The sequence below is a fragment of the Mobula birostris genome, chromosome 6 (assembly GCF_030028105.1).
Source record: "Mobula birostris isolate sMobBir1 chromosome 6, sMobBir1.hap1, whole genome shotgun sequence".
Classification (NCBI taxonomy): domain Eukaryota; kingdom Metazoa; phylum Chordata; class Chondrichthyes; order Myliobatiformes; family Myliobatidae; genus Mobula; species Mobula birostris.
In genome coordinates, this window is record NC_092375.1 from 99,828,395 (window position 1) to 99,834,139 (window position 5,745).

Here is a 5,745-nt window from a genome sequence, read left to right on the forward strand (position 1 = left end):
ACTTCTTCAGCAGCCTGAATAAGGAGTTTATTGTTGCCCATACAAGAGAATTACTGCTGTACAGAGATTCCAGCAACCACAAGTCTTGTCAGCAGGCATTGCCGTCTGGACAGGCAGGAAATGGAAGGCTAAGGATGCAGTGAAGATGGTTGATTCACGTCTGAGGCACTGGAATCTGGTAGGTAGAGTGGTGTCTGGTCAGGCAGGGTGGGTCAACTTTCTGGCAACCCACTTCAGCAGAGCTCAGGGGAGGGACAGACGCAAAATGCTCCACGAAGAGTTGTGAGCAGCTACCAAGGAAGTGTGCACCAGCAGGATGGTGTGTATGGGAACACAGAGCTTGGATAAATTGGGAGGATATACTGATACCAAAGGCTCTCCAGGGTACTGCCACCTTGTCATGGTGGAGAGGCTTCAGTGATCCTGAGAACCTGAGATAGATGCTGTCTGGAGCTGAGCTCCTGATAGGGTCCTCTTTGGCGCTAAAGGCAAGGGGGAAGGGATTCAGACAAAGAACGGCCCAACCAAGACCTCAACCGTGAGTAGGCGGAAGATGGTAGTAATAGAGTTTGTCTCTGGAATCTCAGAACTATGAGGACTAACACAATGGCTGCAAAGGTGGAGGAAGACTGCAGCAGAAGAGGGCCCCCAATCGTCTTGGTCTCCATGTCATGGGAATTTGGTCTTTTCTCTGCCAAGGATCATGTGGTGGCCGTTTGTGCATCAGTCTCCCCATGTTAAAAGACCTGACACACAGGCGTTTCTCCTGGTTTGATAATCCAGTCAACCAACTTGGACAAGGCCCAGTGGCAATCAGGAAGTGGTGACAGGAGCAGGACAGTGAAGTCTGGGATCTCCCGGCCACAACCTGGCACACAGGTGGTATGTGTTAGATACAGTGTCTTGCTCTTGGACTGAGCAGGTGGAGCTTTTCGGCAGCTGCCCCCATGAATGAGCAGCTCTATTCAGGACCCACTCTGCTCACCCTACATGTGGAAGGGGCTAGAAACGCTGCCCTAAAAGCAGCCTACTTCCTTACTCCTGACTGTGTTACCATAACCAGGGGGATCACCAAATTAGGTCTGAAACAGAAGTTTCAGATGTGTGCCTGCCATCCCGGGAGTGATCAGACCCTGGCTCTCCTGAAAAGACAATTTTGGTGGCCTTCCATGGAGGCGGATACTGGTTCCTACGTCTCTGCATGTTCCGCCTGTGCCCGTGGAAAAGCCTCCCATCGGCCACCTGTGGGATTACTTCGCCCCAACCTGTCCGTGGTCGTGCTTGGTCACACATCGCCCTAGATTTCATCACCAGTCTACCCCCTTCACACGGAAACACCACCGTACTCACCATGGTAGACCGGTTCTCCAAGATGGTGCACTTTGTAGCCCTCCCTAAACTCCCTTCTTCTCAGGAAATCGCAGACCTTCTTGTCTGCCACATCTTTCGCCTTCACGGAATCCCCGGGAATATCGTCTCCAATCGAGGTCCCCAATTCATCTCGCAGGTATGGAAGGCCTTCTGTCAAGCCTTAGGTGCCTCGGTCAGCCTGTCATCCGGCTTCCACCCACAGACAAACGGGCAAACGGAACAGGTCAACCAGGACTTGGAGGCGATGCTATGTTGTATTACAACCAACAACCCGTCTACTTGGAGTGACCACCTCGAGTGGGTTGAGTATGCCCACGACGCTCTGGTTCGTACTGCCATTGGAAGGTCTCCCTTTGAATGCTCCATTGGGTACCAAACCCCGCTCTTCCACGCGCAAGAAGAGGAGATTGTGGTGCCGTCCGTTCAGGCCCATATTGATCGGTGCAGCAAGGTCTGGGAGGACACACGCCCGGCCCTGCTCAGACCAGCCGATCGCAATAGGAGGATTGCTGATCAACACTGGACTCCTGCACCTGAGTATCAACCTGGGCAGATGGTGTGGCTTTCAACCGAAGACATCCCTCTCAAAAATGAGCCTAAGAAACTCGCCCCTCACTTCCTGGGACCTTTCAAGGTCAAAAATATCATCAACCCCACAGCAGTCTGACTTAAACTACCAAGATCTATGCACATCCACCCTACTTTTCATCTTTCCCAATTAAAACCACTTTCCTTGTGTCCTCCGACCGAAACTCCCCCACCCGCCCAGATCATCGACAACTATCCGGCATGCACTGTCCAGCGGCTACTAGATGTGCGCCGTCGGGGCAGTGGCCTCCAGTACCTGGTCAACTGGGAAGGGTATGGCCCAGAGGAGAGTTCCTGGGTTCCCTGCTCCTTTATCCTGGACCCCTCCCTCATCCAAGACTTCCATCCGGACAAGCCTGGAGGCTCCCATTGGTGGGGTGGGGGGGGGGTGGTTGGTGGAGATAATGTCATGATCCCGTCTGGCAATTCCTCATCTTGCTATTACCTCCTTAATTGGGCCTTAATCCCCTCATCTGATTTCCAATCATTGCCAGTTCCACGAACTACAGCACACCTGGTTCCCATTAGTGAACATAGGATAAAACTCGGGTGACAGAACCATGCTTTGCCAATTCATTGGTTGACTCTAGTGTGAGTAAACCTCATTTCCTGATTCTTTGGGACTGTCAGTTCTAATCTCCACATCACTTCCTGGATACTCTACGTAAACCTTGTCTTTGTGTAAATACTCTCCTGGATACCGGTACCCCATTCACAGTGTGCTAACGCCTCATGACTGTGCCTCCATGCCTGTGTCCTGCACTTGGGTTTGTCCTCAGCCTCGTCCTTGCAACAATCGTAGACTCAATCAGAAACATCCTGGACCCTGGTACCTGAGAACTTTGAACTTTATGCCCTTATATTTAACATTTCTTCTCTGTATGAAAGATTCTGAATGTATTGAATCTCCCAGATCTTCAATTCTCTTAATCTTCTAAACTTCTATCAGAACTGCCCCTAGCCTCTACTGCTCTGGAGAAAAAGTTCAAGTTTGTCCAACAGAGGGCTCATGCCCTCTCATCCCAGCAGCATCCTGGTAAGCCTTTCCTGCATGTTTTGGATGCTGAGGTACATCCTAGGATACACTCGGACACATTATCAGTGACACATTAACCTGCAGTCATTGAGTTTCTCAGGTCTTTCAACATCTTCATTCGAGAAACTCAGCCAGGGTTGAGAGGGTAGCACCTCTGGTGGGGGAACACGTCGCGTCCTTTTCAGGGCGGTTAGTCCACCTTTGGTCCCCACCTGGCACTCAGCTGTCACCTGTGGCTTCCCGTTGCTGTTTGCATGCGACAGCGGCCACACCCCGGGCAATGGCTTCGACAAGCCGGCTAAACCAGGTGAAGGTAGCCGACGGGTCTCAAACCCTCGGTGAGAAAGGGAGTTGTCTATCCCAGCATGTGAAGACAGACTCCGGCGGATTGAGCGGACGAGACCAATGGAAGGCCAACGGTCAAGAAGGCGGTCTCTGTAAGCGTCGTGGAACGTGTAGAGCAGGACAAGACACAGGAGATGTCCTGGTCATCCACCGCGCCTAGTCCCATCTCCAGAGGTCTCGACTCTGTCTTGCCACTGGACCCAGATGGGAATTGGGGAGAGAAAGTGAGGCTGACGCTGCGCAACTCTCCCTCACTTAAATCCAAATCACGCGCTAGTCTCGACACCATCATTATGGTGTCGAGGTCCTCATCGACGTCAACGATGGACGAACAACTGAACAACTGAGCGTGCTCAGGATTGCTAAAATGTTCCAGCACGTGGCTGGGTTAAGACGTGTTTGTTTATTACTGTAAATAAAAAAAATATGATTCTTCATTGTTAACCCATGGTACGTTTAAACAGAAGCAACATAACATGGTGTCAGAAGTGGTTCTGGAAGAACAATGCGGGAGAATCAAAGATAATCGGAAAAGAAAGAAGAAAAAAGTTCGAACTGTAAGCGGTAAAATGGAAGGTTTGCAACCCCCACCAAAACTTCAGCTGACTGGCAATGTAGCTGAGAATTGGTGAATATTCAAGCAACAGTCTGAACTGTGATTATGAAGAAAAGTCGGAAAAAAACATTCTGCACTTCTGATCCATGTAATCGGGAATGATGCAGTCAGAGGTATATAATAATTTTGTCTTTGAAGATGGAGATAATTTCAATTTGAAGTCAATAATGGACAGATTTGAAGTATTTTGTATACCTAAGCGTAATTTAACGTATATAAATTCTTCACATGTGCGCAAAGAGCTGCTGAAACAATTGATCAGTATGTTAAGAAAGTTAAGAAAGCGTAGTAGGCCATGCGAGTTTGGATTGCTCACTACTCTCTCATTAAAGATAAAATTGTTTGTGGCATTTGAGATAATGCTCTGAGAGAGCAGCTGTTGAGAGAGCAAGATTTAAATTTTGAAAAAGCTTTGGAGCTTTGCAAAGCTTCTGAGACGCGACGTTGCAGGCTGAAGAGCTTTTTGTCGAAAACTGCAATGTAAACGCTGTAAAAAGCGCGAATATGTCGACTATATAAAAATACATCGACAAAACCGACAGAGAGCAAGAGGCATTTGAAAGAAAAAAGTCATGTGATCGCTCAAATCATCGTCCAAATCAGTATCCCGCATATGGCAAAATTTGCAATGGTTGCGGTAAGATTAATCATTTTTCACACTGTTGTAAAAGTAGAAAGAAGGAAAATAAAATGAAATAAGTAAATGCTGTGCTTGAAGATGAACATGAGGAATTTTATATAGATGATGCTGGAGCGCAAGTAAATGTTCTTGCAGAATCTGAGTTTAATGCTTTAAAGCCAAGACCGAAGTTACATGAGACAAATATAAAAGTGACTGGGTATTCAGGTGCAGACATTCCAGTCAAAGGAACATGCGTGGCAAAGGTATCACACAAAAATATTGTGCACATGCTTTCATTTCAGCACCGGAATTCATCAAGGCGGATAGGGACAGGGACTGTTGTTGATCATTCACGGTAGCCAGGATCTGCATCTGGATCTGGGGGACTGAAGGGCGTGTCGTCCGGCTCACCATGGTCCCCCTTTCTACTGGTGAGCCCACCCTTTTGGCTGCAGAGGAGAGGTATCCCGGAAATGTCCCAGCTGGCCGCAATAGTAACAATCCCCAGCTCTCCGCCTCCTAAGTCATTCGGCAGGAGGGAGACGGTTCCGTCCCAGCTGCATCGGTTCCTCCCCCAGGGGAGTGGGGACGGTCGGAGCAGGAGCTATACTTGGAGCAGCTGGGGAAGGGAGGCTGGCTGAAGATGGTAAGGTGGGAGCAGGGCGACTGGTCTTTTCTCTCAGACGCTCTTGAAGTCGATTATCGAGCCCGGTGGCGAGAGAGATCAGAGAATCGAGGTCATCCCTCGCTGCCAGTTCATCAGCCCAGTTTTGCATCCTATCAATGTCCCACTGAAGAATGAGGGGAGATTTGATAGAGGTATATAAAATTATGATGGGTATAGATAGAGTGAATGCAAGCAGGCTTTTTCCACTGAGGCAAGGGGAGAAAAAAACCAGAGGACATGGGTTTAGGGTGAGGGGGGAAAAGTTTAAAGGGAACATTAGGGGGGGCTTCTTCACACAGAGAGTGGTGGGAGTATGGAATGAGCTGCCAGATGATGTGGTAAATGCGGGTTCTTTTTTAACATTTAAGAATAAATTGGACAGATACATGGATGGGAGGTGTATGGAGGGATATGGTCCGTGTGCAGGTCAGTGGGACTAGGCAGAAAATGGTTCGGCACAGCCAAGAAGGGCCAAAAGGCCTGTTTCTGTGCTGTAGTTT